The sequence below is a fragment of the Cebus imitator genome, unplaced genomic scaffold (genome assembly GCF_001604975.1).
Source record: "Cebus imitator isolate Cc_AM_T3 unplaced genomic scaffold, Cebus_imitator-1.0 Scaffold50, whole genome shotgun sequence".
Taxonomy (NCBI): domain Eukaryota; kingdom Metazoa; phylum Chordata; class Mammalia; order Primates; family Cebidae; genus Cebus; species Cebus imitator.
Window position 1 is genome coordinate 8,437,091 of NW_016107365.1, and position 17,383 is coordinate 8,454,473.

The 17,383-nt window shown below is 38.3% G+C and overlaps 1 protein-coding gene across 3 annotated transcripts in view; it reads right to left on the reverse strand.

Moving 5' to 3' along the window:
- ARSB (arylsulfatase B) overlaps positions 1–17,383 on the reverse strand; it is a 206,152-nt gene that overhangs the window by 123,243 nt on the left and 65,526 nt on the right. The gene's annotated exons all lie outside the window — the stretch shown is intronic.

Genomic DNA, 17,383 nt, shown 5'->3' on the forward strand with positions numbered 1-17,383 from the left:
CTGGAAGACCATTTCCTGGTCAGCTGGAGCAATTGTTGCCTTCGCCAGTCCTATTCCTACCAGTCAAAAACTGTGATGAGAACCAGGCTTTTAAAATGTAGTTTTAATTCACTTTCAGCTTCATAAAAGTTACAGGCAAATGCAGCAGTGTTGGGTAGATTTTGTATTTTTCCTATCCTGCTGTGTGATGGAACTTATTTATTTCTTTTGATTCTCAGATTTCTCATGCTATAATTAAACACAAATGTGGCTCCTATCATTTTATTTTACCAGAGTGAGTTAGAGTCTCTTGATCCATATTTTAATATGGGCTACATATTTGTGTTTGGAGCTGAAATCTACAGACCTGCCAGCTTAGATGCATCACAATTATTCTCTGCCACTATGTGTACATGTTTATGCCAAAGTATCACATTAAGGTACCCAAGATTTCAGCTGGGAAAAAAAAATTTCTTTGCTAGCTATAGTCACCTAAATAATGATTTCTTAAGATGACTGCTATTGTTAAAACTCCTGTTTTTAAAAAAGCTTTTATTGTCAGAAAAAGTTTCACTATAAAAGGTTAAATATTTGCTTTAAGAGTAAGATAATAATAATAATTCACATTTTCCTCTTTATACCTTTCAATACCATGATTTTTTTTCTTTTTGAGACAAGATACCACTTTATCATCCAGGCAGGAGTGCAGTGGTACAATCATAGTTCACTGTAACCTCAAACTTCTGGCCTCAAGCCGTCTTCTCACCTCAGCCTCCCGAATAGCTGAGATTACAGATATGTGCCACCACACCTAGCTAATATTTTAAAGTTTTTTTTAGAGACAGGGTCTCAGTATGTTGCTCAGGCTAGTCTCAAATTCCTGACCTCAAGTAATCCTCCCGCCTGAGCCTCCCAAAGTGCTGGGATTACAAGCAGGAACCACTGTGCCCAGCATCCATACATTAATTTTTTTTATCAGAAACATTAAACTTTTAATTAAAATTAATGAACAAATAATAAGAATTTCTTTCAAAAACTGACTTTAAATCTAAAATCAGTGTGGTTTATTGTATAATAAAATCTAATCTGGTAATCCAAAAGTTAGAAAGTATTATTTTAAAGGTACAAAGAAGAAAGAGATGAACTAGGAAGTACTACCTTGTTTTAGAGAGAAAAGTTACATTTCAGAGCCTATTATTTTACAATATAAAAGAAAACAAGCCCTCAATGTGACCACCAATCCTTCTCAATGTCACACCTTGTTGGACAGAATGGCCCACGTATCAGAATAGAGTGACCTACAAATACTCAAAGCCATCCAATGATGCCAAGGATACCTCATTATTCATTTTACGTCATGAAAGCTTTTTTTTCTTTTTGAGACAAGTTCTCTCTCCATCACCCAGGCTGGAGTGCATAATCTCAGCTCACTGCAACCTCCAACTCCCAGGTTCAAGCAATTCTTCTGCCTCAGCCTCCCAAGTAGCTGGAACTACAGGGACCTGCCACCACGCCCAGCTAATTTTTCTATTTTTAGTACAGACAGGGTTTCACCATGTTGGCCAGGCTATTCTTGAACTCTAGACTCAAGTGATCCGCCTGTGTCAGCCTCCCAAAGTGCTGACATTTATAGGCATAAGCCACCATGCCTGGCCTCATGAAAGTCATCTTATGGACATTAAATGTTCCTATTAATTTTCTAGTAATTTGCCAGGAAGTGGGCTACTTTCTTTAATTTTGGAGCTTGCTCCTTGTTCCTATGTGTGTATTTTTGCCTGGAAGAGGCATAGTTCAATTCTGTCAGAAACTTTCCCTTTTGCCAAACAAATCTGGTTTTCACTATCAATGCACAATCAGCTTGATTTCTCTTTCCCTGTCATTTCTCTGGATACTTTTTGAGTTATTTGATAATTGCTTGACCAACTATTGCTGCCAACTCTAATCAGTTAAAATAGACACAATTCATAGGCCTTTGTCTTTTTTTTTTTTTTCTTTTTGAAGTTTTATCAGAAAAGACCTTAGGACTTTTCTGAGCTGCATTGACACTATAACTAAAAGGAAAGCAAGTGATTGCAGGAAAAGATCTGCACTGAGGGCCGTGATTAGGAAAGCACTTTGTTAAAGTCACTCAGCGGCAAGCTAACTCTATACATTAAAAGAAAAGATTTCTTACAGGCAATAATGAGAAAGGTTAAATAGGCTTTCTACTAAATATGGATACTACATTAATTTGGGGAAAAAAAGAAAAGGAAGGTGCAGGGCTGAATAAGAAGGTAAAAGGGAAGGTGGCACCTACCAGATCTAAGTGGATACTATAGGTTGAGTATTCCTTGTCCAAAACACTTGGGACCAGAAGTGTTTGGGATTAAAATGTTTTTTAAATTTTGGAATATTTGCAGATACATAATGATATATCTTGGGGCTGGGACTCAAGTCTAAACACGAAATTCATTTATGTTTCATATACACATAGCCTGAAGGTAATTTTATACAATATTTTAAATAATTTTGTGCATGAAACAAAGTTTGGCTGCATTTTGACTGCGGCTAGTCACAGAAAGTCGTGTGGAACCTTCCACTTGTAGCATCATGTTGGTTCAACAAGTTCTAGATTTTGGAGCACTTCAGATTGTAGATTTTCAGGTTAAGGATGTTCAACCCGCACAACCTTTATGTAGTCTTAGTTTGTGACTTCACTAATGTTCTGAGATTAGCATTTATTACAAGTCTTCCTTAAGATCAATGATTCATTCTAAAAGTACTGAAGTTCTGGATGAATATAACATGTGGTAAGTGGGACATGACTTCCATAAAATCCAAAATATCTAAGATACCTACATCTCACATGTGAATAGCTGATAATAATGACACACCCTATCTTACATTTCTTTTCAGGTTTTCAGCAGTAGGTCTATGACAGCTTCCCATGCAAGTTCTAAGGCAGATAAGAGGTGAAGCCATGGCCAGGTACCCTGATTATTGAGAGAAAGAGAACAAAGACCCAGAAATCCTCCCTGGCGTGTTCCATTCGAGAACAAAGGAGACTGGGCCTGGGCACACAGACAAACCTTCTTTAGTCTAAAGTGGAGAACAGACTTAATCCAATTTCTGGGCTAATGTGGTAAAACCCTAAACTTGCCTGGCTTCTGAGAAAATGCAGGTAGAACAAGAGGTCATTGAGATAAGAACCCCTGGGAATTCTTCTTCAAGACACTCTATGCCCTTCCCATCCCCAAAGGCATCTTTTTTTTACTGATAAAAATGAAAAGGTAAGAACGAAGCTACAACATAAATTTGTTCTGCAGACTAAATGTTACATTAATGCCAATTTTTCTCTTTGAGCTTTACCATTTTCCTATTAAGTTATATCATTTATCATGTCCTAAAAGCAATACAAGTGTGTAAGAAAATCAGGAATGGAGCAAAGAATGAGACAAAGGTTTAGTCACTGAAGGTTGTTATTCATTCATGGGGGGAATCTTTATGGCTTGTTTCTAAACACATAGATACATACATGCATGTATTTCATGTCAAACTTTAAATTATCAACCTACTACGTGCCAATGTTCCAAGCAAAGGGAATGATATAGTGGTGAACAAGACAGACAAGGTCCCTGCTCCTATAAAGCTGAATTCTGGTAAAGGAGACAGGTGATAGATAAGGAAAGCAAAAAACAAAGTTGAGAAAATTTCCCACCACGTTAAGTGCCAGGACGAAACCAAACACTGATGGGACAGACCATGAGGGAAATAGGAGGGGTCGCAGAAGATAAGGAGAAGTTGATTTCTGAGTTGAAAAATAAAATGACCAGGAGTCAACCCTGTCAGGTCAGGATGAAGAGAGCACTAGGCAGACGAAGCTCAAGTTCAAAGGCCCTCTCTAATACTATATTAGGTAGTAGGATACATTGTGCCAAAGTTTCTTTTAAACCACAGACTATATTAACTGTTTTCCTGATAGTTTCTTTGTCAAGAAAAACTTAAGCTAAATACATAAAGCACAAAGAAATGTCATCAAATTTTGTGATTATAGTTATTTCTCTCCCATTATCTGTATAATCCACCTAATTTTGTTGAAATTTATTTATATGATAAGATACATGCCACTTGAAAGCATTTATTTTTCTTTTTTGTCTGAACATTTTTCTCAATGAAATCATTGCTTTGATAAAATGTAATTATGTTTATTTTATTTTGAGACAGAGTCTTGCTATATTGCTTAGGCCAGAGTGTGGTCACACCATCTTGGCTCACTGCAACCTCTGCCTTCTGGGTTGAAGTGATTCTTGTGCCTCAGCCTCCAGAGTAGCTTGGATTACCGTTGTGTGCCACCACACCAAGCTAATTTTTGTATTTTCAGTAGAGACATGGTTTTGCCATGTTGGCTAGGCTGGTCTCAAATTCCTGACCTCAAGTGATCCACCTGCCTCGGCCTCCCAAAGTTCTGGGATTACAGGAGTGAGCCACCATGCACAGCCTGCAGTTATGTTTAAACATGGAATATTAAAACACAGGTTCAAGGGGGAATCAAGGAAAACTAGATATGTTTCAACCAAATTTGGCCATAATCCATTAATTTCTTGGAAACTTATAAGGAAACAGACCAAGAGACAGACACAACTCAAACAGTCACCATATTTCCTTATACACTAGCCCATCAGCATCGTGAGACAGGCTTTCAACCCTAAATACAGCTAATTATAGTTTTTAATTGTAAATTTGACTCAGGTGTATAAAATAGATTTATTAAAATAGTAGACATTGTTTCTCTTAAGAACTATACCTTCTTCTAAATATCACAACTAAGTATTTGACATGTAGTTTTGTAGTTAATATATTGCACATTAGGGATTTCTGATGGTATTATTACATATTAAAACCACTACTCTTAATGCTTCTGTTAGCTGAAGTCAGAAGCTTTAGGAAAGCAACACATTGTCGGGGTTTTTAAAAATTATTTTCTAAGTGAAATTAAGCTTTACAGAAATTTTCAGGGATGTTTCAATTCAGTTTATTGCAGAATGTATCAAATTTAATTTTAAGGGACTTTCTTACATTTAAAAAAAAATCCTTATTTTAGAATAGTTTTAGTTATACAGAAATGTTGCAGAAAGTTTCCATATGCCCCTAGACCAGTTTCCCCTGTTGCTAACAACTGACATTAGTCTCATAAATTTTAGGTGGCAAAAATCTCAATTTCATGTACACACACACACACACACACACCCCTAAAGAACTTTCAACCCAATATAGCATTTCTGAAAATTAGAACCTTTTAAGACCTCTTCTTAATGCCTGATTTTCTAAAATGTTAGAATAACAGTGATTTATTAAATTAAGTAACTCTTCATCAGACATTTTTAGAGTCAAAGCAATTTTTATCAAAAGGTCACTACCAAATAATTATCTAATTAGCAAAAACATTTTTTCTCAGTTCAAAAAGTAATTAAAAATTGTAACTGTAAAGGAGTGCTAATTGGGTTTTCACAGAAGCACAAAGTGCCTGAACATTTTTTTCATTTGTTTCACCACTCTGCTGATGAAAGTTATCCTAATTAATCTTTTCTCTTCTGCATGACAACACCAATACAAAATCCTGCAGTCGACTGAGTACTGGTAGTAGAGGAGAAGGAACAGAGTCAAGTAAGATTTAGGATTTTCCCAAGTGTGAGATTTCCTATTGATTGGGTACAATTTCAATATAGGAATCTAGGAACCCACTCTCCAATCTGAGAGAAGAAGGTGGAGTTGGGGCAGAGAGAATGGAGCTCAGTATTCCCTCATGGGCTCACCTGCTGTGACTTTATACAGCATGTTAGCTGATGTGCCGGTGAACCTGTGACCCAGACTGGAGAGTGATCATATCAGGGCAAGCTATAGGGACCACAAAGTAGACATTATTTCATCAATGTCTACTTTCCACAAACATCAGCACACTTGTGAAATCCCCATGGTTCTTGAATGTGGAGAGGCTGCCAGTGCTAGTAGCTAGCCTGGGACTGGACTTCAGGCAGAGTTCATGTATAGTCCAAATACCTGAGAGAGTTTGGTCAAGTTTGATTCACTTTTGTGTGCTTAACATGGAGCCCTGCACTGAGGAATCACTAAGAGAGTAATTTTTTAAAAAAAATTTATTTATTACACTTTAAGTTCTGGGGTATATGTGCAGATCATGCAGGTTTGCTATGTAGGTATATATGTGCCATGGTGGTGGTTTGCTGCATCCATCATCCCGTCATCTACATTAGGTATTTCTCCTAATGCTATCCCTCCCCAATCTCCCCACCCCCTGCTATTCCTCCCCTAGCTCCCCAACCCTCAGGCCTGGTGTGTGATGTTCCCCTACCTGTGTCTGTATGTTCTCATTGTTCAACACCTACTTAAGAGTGAGAACAAGAGGTGTTTGGTTTTCTGTTCTTGTGTCAGTTTGCTAAGAATGATGGTTTCCATTTTCATCCATGTCCCTGCAAAGGGCATGAACTCATCCTTTTTTATGGCTGCATAGTATTCTATGGTGTATATGTGCCACATTTTCTTTATCCAGCCTATCATTGATGGGCATTTGGGTTAGTTTTAAGTTTTAAGTCTTTGCTATTGTGAACAGTGCCACAATAAACATACGTGTGCATGTGTCTTTAAAACAGAATGATTTATAATCCTTTGGGTATATACCCAGTAATGGGATTGCTGGGTCAAACAGTATTTCAATTTCTAGATCCTTGAGAAATCACCACACTGTCTTCCACAATGGTACAATTAATTTACACTCCCACTAAAAGTGTAAAAGAAACTGGATCCCTTCCTTGCACCTTATACAAAAATGAACTCTAGATGGATTAAAGATTTAAACATGAGGCCTAACACCATAAAAACCCTAGAAAAAAACCTAGGCAATACCATTCAGGACATAGGCATGGCCAAGGAATTCATGACTAAAACACCAAAAGCAATGGCAACAAAAGCCAAAATAGATAAATGAGATCCAGTTAAACTTAAGAGCTTCTGCATAGCAAAAGAAACTATCAACAGAGTGAACCATCAACCAACAGAATGGGAAAAAAATTTTGCAATCCACCCATCTGACAAAGGGTTAATATCCAGAATCTACAGAGAACTTAAACAAATTTACAAGAAAAAAACAACCCCATCAAAAAGTGGGCAAAGGATATGAACAGACACTTTTCAAAAAAGACATTTATGCAGCCAACAAACGTATGAGAAAAAGCTCATCATCACTGGTCATTAGAAAATGCAAATCAAAACCACATTGAGACACCACCTCACACCAGTTAGAATGGCGATCATTAAAGAATCAGGCAACAACAGATGCTGGAGAAAGAATAATTTTTTAAGAGATGAAGAAGTGAAGCGTTCATTTACCCCTAAAAAACTGCAGAGATTTTTGAGTGATATGCAGCTCTAGAAGCCCACGAATCAAGGGCTTTCCAATAAGGCAACCACAAAGCTCTCATATGAATTCAGAGCACTGGCTGGTTTGCAACTGCTGCTAAGTGCCCAGACTCCTCTTTAGCAAGCCAGTGTCCCAGGGAGCATGAATGCATTTTCAGGGGACAAAAAGGCCAGCTTTACATTCCAGCCCCCAAAGATAAGAGGAGGGAACCGGGGCAGAGGAGCCACCTATTACAAATGAATTATGGAAAGGGTAACAAGCGTGTTCTCTGGGAAAAGAAATTGGGTGGCTGGAGGGAGGCAGGCTTATTTTTCATTCAGATGCTCTTGTCAATTTAAAATTTTGTACTTCGTGCACTGTTGGTTCAAAAATAAAATAGCTGGATGTGGTGGCGCACACCTATAATCCCAGCACTTTGGAAGACTGATGTGGGAGGATCACTTGAGCCCAGGAGTTTGAGACCAGCCTGAGCAGCATAGCAAGACCCTGTCTCTAATAAAAAATACAATAAATTACTATTTAAAAGTGAACTCCGGATGAAGTCATTTATCTGGAATAAGATTACTGTGCAGTAATCTGAGGAACACTTCAAACAGGAGGCAGGATGGAAATGAGGAGTGGAAAGATACACTGTGAGACTTAGATCTTAGTGGTCCTTTACCTTGCTAGTCACAAGCCATATCTGCATCAGGTTATCAGAACCCTCAGAAGGCAATAAGGCTGGGGCAGCAGTGGGGGGCACACCTCTTCCACAGGGGCTGGGGGAGCATCTTGCAGCACCTGGACTCTTGTCCCCATAGAACTCTGCACATCTGGTGATCTGACTGCAAATCCTAACCATTTCCAGCTCCTAAAACCCTTCTTCTGTGCTTCAGTTTCTCACAGATCACCAACAGCAGAAGTCCTTATATCCAGAGACTCTGGCTCACATGGAGATCTGGTTCTCCCCTGAGGACACTGCTTCCTCTGCAACCTTATTGCTTGTTACTGCACCTCCTAACTTTTCCCCACCCTCCTTTCTAACTGCTGCCCTGCCAGGTTAGAAGCCTGTGCTATCAGACTGTACTACTTGATTACAGGGATTTATAAACTCCTGGATCAGACCTGCCACATTCCTTGAAGATTTTACGACCTAACATCCTATCAGTCTCTCCACTCTCTCATAATCCTTGATGACTTCAAAATTGACACAGATGATCTTTCCCAAAACCTAGACCCTCAATGACCTGACCTTTTCTCCTTCAATTATCTAATTTTCCACTCTGATAAAGAAACTCAATCCCAGAGTTATATCCTAGATCTTAAGGTTATAAATATTTGCAAACCCTCCACAATCTCAGTTTCAAGTCTCACTCTCTAATGACCAAACATCTTTCCAGCTCACTTCCTTTAGAGCTGAGCTGTTCAAAACAGAACCCACTGAGCACATGGTGGTTAGAAATGTGGCTAGTCTGAGGTGTTCTGTAAGTATAAAATACACAACAGACTATGTATGTGTGTATACACACACATATACATATATACACACATATGTGTGTGTATAAATACACATGTATATATATGTGAGTATAAAAGACTGTAAAACATCTCAATAACTGTTTATATTGATTATAAGTTGAAATGATAATATTTTAGATATATGGAATATGTAAATACTAAAATTAATTTCACTTGTTTCTTTTTAGTTTTTTTAATGTGGCTATTTAAAATTACATATGTGGAGAAGATTAAAATCATATCATGTATCTTTTCTGATCGCAATAGTATGAAACTAGAAATCAATAACAGAAGAGATCAGGAAAATTCACAAATATAGTATGTGGAAATTAAATAGCATGCTCTTGAACAACAAATGGATTAAAGAAGAAATCAAAAGGAAAGCCAAAAAATATCTTGAGACATATCACTTAAATGTCTCTTTCATATCACTAAAAGAGGCAATGAAGAGGGTGGGAAAGGCAGTCATGAATTGCTGATGCCATCCCTTACACATCTCCACAGTAGCAGCTGTGTGGCACAGAGAGAGAATGTGTGTGTTGGGGAAGGGAAAGTGCAGCAGTTGTGGGACTGTGCACTGGAACTCAGTGCTGCCCTAAAACAGTAGAAAGCAACATGAGGCAGAATTCAGCTGGCACCCATGAAGGGAACAAGAAGACCAGCCCTAGCCAGAGGAAATCAACAATCCCAGTGGTCAGAATCTGAGTTCCAGCAAGGCTCACCACCATGAGCTAAAGTGTTCTGGGATTCTAAATAAACTTTAAAGGTAGTCCAGGGCACAAGGACTGCAATTTCTGGGCAAGCCCTAATGCTGTGCAGGGCTTAAAACCAGTGGACTGTGGGGGGCATGTGATCTGCTGAGACAGCAGGTAGGCTGGCCAAGGGAGTGCAGCTTGCAGCCTGGGAAAGACTACTTCTTTCCACTTGAGGAGAGGAGAGGGAAGAATAAAGACGTGTCTAACAACTTGGATACCAGTTCAGCCACAGTAGGATAGGGTACCAGACAGAGTCCTGAGGTCCCCATACAGGGCCCTAGCTCCTGGAGGATATGTCTAGATACATCCTGGGCGAGAAGGGAACCCACTACCTTGAACAGAAGACCCAGTCCGGGCAGCATTCATCACCTGCTAACTGAAGAGCTCTTGAGCTCTGAATAATCAGCAGTGATACCCAGGTAGTACTTGCAGTATGCCTTGAATGGGATTCAGAGCTGGGCTGGCTTCAGGTGTGACCCAGCACATTCCCTGCTGTGGTGGGTATGAGGAGGGATGCCTTTTGCTTGAGAAAAGGAGAGGGAATTGTAAAGGGAACTTTGTCTTGCACCTCAAGCACCAGATCAGCCACAGTGAGGTAAAGTACCAAGCAGACTCTTGACATCCCTGATTCCAAGCCTTGGCTCTTAGCATTTCTGGAGCTGCCCCTGGGTCAGAAGGGAGCCCACTGCCCTGAAGGGATAGTTCCAGGCCTGGTAGGATTCACCACAAGCTGACTGAAGAGCCTTGGGCCTTGGGTGAGGCCTAGTGCTGTGCTGGCTTCAGGTCTGATGCAGCACAGTCCCAGTAGTAGTGGCCACAGGGGTGCTTGTGTCACCCCTCCCCCAGGTCCAGGTAGCTAAGTACAGAGAGAGGGACTCTGTTTATTTGGGAGAAAGTAAAGGAAGTGAACAAGAGTCACTGCCTGGTAATCCAAAGGATTCTTTCAAATGTTACCCAAGACCACCAAAGTGGTGCATCTACAAGTCTAAAAGAGCCACAGCATACTGGGCTTGGGATACACCCTAATGCAGATATGGCTGCAGTGACCAAAAAGTTAGATCACAACACCCAAGTCCCTTCTAATACATGGAAAGCCTTCCTAAGAAGAATGGTTACAAACAAGCTCAGACTGTGAAGACTACAATAAATATTTACCTCTTCAATGCTCAGAACTAAAGAACATCCACAGGCATCAAGACCATTCAGAAAAACATGACCGCAGCAAATGAACTAAATAAGACACCAATAAGTGATCAATAAGTGACCAATCCTGGAGAGACAGAGATATGTGACCTTGCAGGTAGAGAATTCAAAATAGCTGTGTTGAGGAAACTCAGTGAAATTCAAGATAATACAGAGAAGGAATTCAGAATGCTACAATATAAATTTAACAAAGATACTGAAATAATTAGGCTGGGTGTGGTGGCTCACATCTGTAATCCCAGCACTTTGGGAGGCCCAGGTGGATGGATTACCTAAGGTCAGGAGTTGGAGACCAGCTTGGTTAACGTGGTGAAACCCCATCTCTAGTAAAAATACAAAAAAATTAGCTGGGCATGGTGGTGGGTGCCTATAGTCCCAGCTACTAAGGAGACTGAAGCAACAGAATAGCTTGAACACGGGAGGCAGAGGTTGCAGTGACCCAAGATTGCACCATTGCATTCCAGCCCTGGTGACAGAGCAAGACTCATCTCAAAAAACAAAACAAAACAAATAAACAAAAAATAATTTTAATAAAAGCAAAATTCTGGAAATAAAAAATGCAACTGACATACTAAAGAATGCATCAGCATCTCTTAACAGCAGAATTAATCAAGCAGAAGAAAGAATTAGTTGATGCCAAAAAACAAAAAAAAAAAAAAAAAAAAAAAAAAAAAAGAAAAAAAAAAAAAAAAAAAAAAAAACACAGCTACAAGATCTGGAAAATAGCCTCGAAAAGACAAATATGAGTTATTGGCCTTAAAGAGCAGCTACAGAAAGAGAAAGGGGTAGAAAGTTTATTCAAAAAGATAAGGACAGAACTTCCCAGACCTAGAGGAAGATATCAATACATAAGTATAAGAAGGTTATAGAACACCAAGAAGATTTAACCCAAAGAAGATTACCTCAAGGAATTTAATAATGAAACTCCCCAAAGTCAATAATAAAGAAAGGATCCTAAAAGCATCAAGAAGAAAGAAACAAATAAGATACAATGGAGCTCCAATACAGCTGGCTGCGGACTTCTTGGTGGAAACCTTACAGGCATGACATATTTGAAATGCTGAAGAAAAAAAAAAAAGTGTATCCCTAGAATAGTACATCCAGTGAAAATATCCTTCAAACATGGACAAATAAAGACTTTCCCAGACAAACAAAAGCTGAGGGATTTCATCAATACCAGACCTGTTCTAAAAGAAATGCTAAAGAGAGTTCTTCAATCTGAAAGAAAAGGACATTAATGAGCAATAAGAAATCATTGGAAGGCAAAAAATTCACTAGCAATAGTGCATATACAGAAAAACGCAGAATATTATAACACTGTATTTATGGTGTGTAATTACTCATATCTTGAGTAATTACAAAGACTAAAAGATAAACTGATCAAAAATGATAACTAAAATTTTTCTCAACACAAAGACAGTACAATAAGATATAAATACAAACCAGAAAAAGTTAAAAAGGAGAAAAACAAAGTTTAAGTGTAGAGATTTTAACATTAGTTTTCCCTTTCCTTGTTTGTTTGTTCATTCATGCAATCACTGTTAAGGTCTCATCAGTTTAAATAATGGGTTATAAGACAGTATTTGCAAGCCTCATGGTAACCTAAAATCAAAAAACATACAACATACACACAAAAAACAAAAAGCAAGAAATTAAAACATACCACCAGAGAAAATCACCTTCAGTAAAGGAAGACACAAAAGAAAAAATGAAGGAAGAGAAGACCACAAAAAAAAACAGAAAACAACTAACATGATGGAAGGGGCAAGTCCTTACTTACAAATGATAACATTGAATGTAAATGGACTAAAGTCTCCAATCAAAAGACATACAGTGGCTGAATGGATTAAAAAAAAACAAGACCCAATGATCTAGTGCCTATGAGAAACATACTTTACCTATAAAGACACACAAAGAATGAAAATAAAAGGACAAAAAGATATTCCACACAAATGAAAACCAAAAAAGAGCAGAAATAGCTACACTTTGATCAGACAAAATAGATTTCAAGACAATAACTACATAATGAGACAAAGGTCATTATATATTGATAAACAGGTCAATTCAGTAAGAGGATATAACAATTATAGATATATATGAACCCAATACTGGAGCAACCAGATATACAAAGCAAATATTAGAGTTAAAGAGAAAGTTAGACCCCAATACAATTATAGATGGAGACTTTACCACTTCACTTTCAGCAATGGACAGATCTTCCAGACAGAAAATCAACAAAGAAGCATCAGACTTATCTCCACTACAGACCAAATGGACCTAATCGATATTTATGGAACATTTCATCCAATGGCTGCAGAATATACATCTTTTTCCTCAGTACATGGATCATTCTTAAGGATAGGCCACATTAGGCCACAAAACAAATCTTAAAACGTTAAAAAAAAAAAAGAAATCATATCAAGTATTTTCTCTGATCATTACAATGGAATAAAACTAGAAATCAATAACAAGAGAAATTCTGGAAACTATACAAATACAGGGAAATTAAACAATATGATTCTGAATGACCAGTGGGTCAATGAAGAAATTAAAAAGGAAACTGGAAAATGTATTAAAACAAATAATAATGGAAACACAATATACCAAAAATTACGGGATACAGCAAAAGCAGTACTAAGAGGGATGTTTATAGCTATACGTACCTAATTAAAAATGTAGAAAAACATCAACAACAAAAAAAATCTAATGATGCATCTTAAAGAACTAGAAAAGCAAGAGCAAACTAAACCCAAATTAGTAGAGAAAAAAATAAAGATCAGAGCAGAAATAAAGGAAACTGAAATGAAGAAAACAATACAAAAGATCACTGAAAAGAAAAGTTGGTTTTTGAAAAGATAAACAGCATTGACAAATCCTTAGCCAGACTATGAAAAAAGAGAAAAGACCCAAACAAATAAAATCAGAGATGAAAAAGGAGACATTACAACTGATACTACAGAAATTCAATGAATCATTAGAGGTTACTATGAACAACTATATGACAATAAATTGAAAAACCTAGAACAAATGGATAAATTCCTAGATACAAACAACCTACCAAGAATGAACCATAAAGAAATCCAAAACCTGAACAGACCAGTAATAAGTAATGAGATCGAAATTGTAATAAAAAGTCTCCCAGCAAAGAAAAGCCCAGGTTCCGATGGTTTCATTGCTTAAAAACCCCCAAACATTTAAAGAAGGAGGGCGGCTGTTCTGAAGGATGGGCAGGGCTGCAGGTCAGTCTGAGAGGCTGTTGACCTGCCCCACCCTGATGGTCTGGAGGAACTGGGTGCTGGGTGGGCCACAGGCCCGGAAGGTGGCAGGGTATCCCGAGGAAGGGCTTGGGCTACACTGGTAATATGGGTGTCCTGGACTGCAGGCTCAAGCTTCAGGCCGATTCAGGGTCCTTGGACTGTGGAAAACCCTGGCAGGGCTTTCTGGATCCCAGCTCTTCCTGCTTTGGAAGAGGAGTATGAGCCCCTTGAGTGGTGTTCCTCAAAGTGGTGTTTGGCAGTTCCCACCCCTCCTCAGACTTTCTGAGGAACTCTGTGATGTCGCTGGAGTGTCTTTGTTTTCCCAAGCATCCCTGACGGTTTTGATACAGAGAAAAAGTGAGTCGTCACTGTTTTGAAGTTTCTGAAAGTGTTGGGAGGCAAAATTTCTGGTGTCTGGGGGAGAAACAGAAAGCCACAAGGCAGAAGAGGTGCCAGATATTCTTCAACTGAACGTGGGTGGCTGTATTTACACAGCCTGGCGGGAGTCCTTGTGCAGCCTTAAAGACTCCATGTTGCCATCTATGTTCAGTGGTTGCTTTCCTCTAAAAACAGATGAGTCAGGGGCTTGTGTTAATGACTGCGATAGACATCTATTTAAATACCTTTTGGATTACCTTCATGGAGAAGTTCAGATTCCCATAGATGAGCAAACCCTCACTACCCTACAAGAAGAGGCTGATTTATTTGGCGTCCCTTATCTGTATAGCCTATCTGACCACTTGGCCAATGAAATGGAAACACATTCTTTAAGGTCAAATACAGGCCTTACAAAGACTTTAACAGCCTTCTGTGATTCATATGGTTTGGTTTACAATAAACCAACAGTTTGGATTCTCAACCATCTTAACAATCTGGTGCAAGCTGTGAGAATAGAATTATTGGCTTATATGCCAATAAAACTGATAGAACAGATGCTATTGATAAGCAGCTGGGAGGAAGAATTCACAGTAAAAGCATTTTTAAAAGAGGTGGGAAATAATGTTCAGTACATTTGGAGTTATTACTCAGTAGTAGAGTTGAAGAAAATGATGGATGACTTTGATGCTTGGGAAGGAAAAGGTGTTAGCTACTGGCAGGTGCCTCATCAGCTGATAAGAATGTTTGATTCTAGGAGAAACGGCCTTTACTTGGAATCCTTCAACACATGGATCCAACTCAAAAGAAGGAACTGATAGCGTTCAGTGGAGAGGAAAAAGGAGTGAACTGTAAGACTGCTCCTAAGCCAGTCAGATTCTTGGGCCCTTCCACAAATACCCAAATTAAAGTCAGGAACTTGGCCTCAGTCATGGTGTCTCCAGGCAGTGCATTTCAGATGTTGGCTCAGGCAACTGCAAACCAGTTGCAAAGTGGTAGCAGGGAAAGGCATCTCAGCGCTGTGTGCCTTCCAGGCACTAGTGGGCACTAGGGCATGTAGGCATCTTCAGGCTTCCCTTGGGGTTGAAAGCACTGAAAATGGAGGCAGTTACCCACCTCCAGCTAAGGTGCTACACCCCATTGGGTGATAAAGCTGGAGAGGACTCCACTGTGCACTACTGTGGCTTCCCCGCCCACCCCTACGGCCACGAGGCAGGCCAGCTCCCCTGAGCCACCTCTCTTCGAAGCTACCAGAGCCTTGGGTATGCGGACTGAGAACTGGAAAGACAAAGGAAATTGATAAAAGTGGTGGACCTGAAACTTCCTGTTCATCTCCCAAAGCTTTCAACCTATTTGATGTGAATAAGTGACACTTTTTTGATGCAATAGAAGGGAAAACTTGTTTATGTTTATTATTATATTACTGGAGTTGTGTAAACTAGGAATGGAGAAGGGGAGACTTTAAGTGGTTAAGGCTCCTTTCTCATTTTCCCAAATTTTAAATGATTGTATGTCTATGGACAGTTTGAACTTCTGGTTTAAAATTTTTTTTAATGATTAATTCATATTAAGGCAACAAGACAGTACAACAAAATAATCCCTAGAAAAGTCCATTTTGTTGCTGAAGTAAATGTTACTTGTTGCAGCCAGCTCTCATGTGAACAAATAAAGTGAGAACTCATGACCATGGAACTCATACCGAGAATTCGTGCAGAGGATGGGCATGAGGTTTGGCCTTAGATATTCCTCTCTGGCAAAATGGAGGGGGTGATATTAGTGCTTCCCTGTAATATATTACAGCCAAGAGAGATAAGAGAGAGAAAATGTAGACCAAGGTAAGCTGCCTACAAATTACTTTCAACTGAACTTGTGACTGTATTTACACAGCCTGGCAGGAGTCCAAAGACAATATGAAAAGAAATAATGGAGAGGAAAAAAACCAATAGATTCAAATCACACTTTGACGCCCACTTAACTGAACTATTTTCTTTCCTAGATTGGCCTTTCTTATTCTTTTCTTACCCTTTAGCAGATTTATTTATAAACACCACAAGAAGATCTCTTGGGATAAGAACTGTATAATATGTACTTGGAATAAATTGCTAAAATATCCTATTTTAATTTGAATAGTGAAGTTCTGAAAGTATTTTTAAAAAGAGAAGTTAAAAGTTTAACTTTTTAACTGAAGTTAGTATTTGTTTTTCAGAAATGATTATTTAAAAGTTATTCTGATTATAGAATATGATTTTATGCATAAAATTTCCCTATAACTTGAATTTAATATTTTAAAACAAAATATTTTGATAATCCTCTATTTTTTCATGACTATTCAGTTGTGTGTATTTATTCTTAAATATTATGTTTTGTAATTGAATCACATTTTTCTACTTTCAGTGAGAGCATGCCTTCACTCTGTTAAAAAATAAGTTCATAGGATAGGGTACTTTTGACTCAAATGCTTATCATTGTACTTGCATTGCTTTGAAAGAGTAAAGTGAGTATATTCCAAACATTGCTTTTTATAAAATAAAGTAAAACTTTTCCATAAAAAATAACTAATATTGATTCTACTCAAACTATTCCAAAAAAATAGAGGAGGTAGGAACATATCCAACTTTTGCTCTATCAATATTACCTTGATACTAAAACCAGACAAAGACACATTAAAANAAAAAAAAAAAAAAAAAAAGAAAGAAAGAAAAGAAGAGTACAGGCCAATATCCCTGATGAACACTGATGTAAAAATTCTTAACAAAATGCTAGCCAACCAAATTTAACAACACATTTAAAAGATCATTCATCATGACCACATGAGATTTACCCTAGGGATGCAAGGATGGTTGAACATACACAAATCAATGTGCTACCTACATCATATCAACAGAATAAAGGACAAAAACCATATG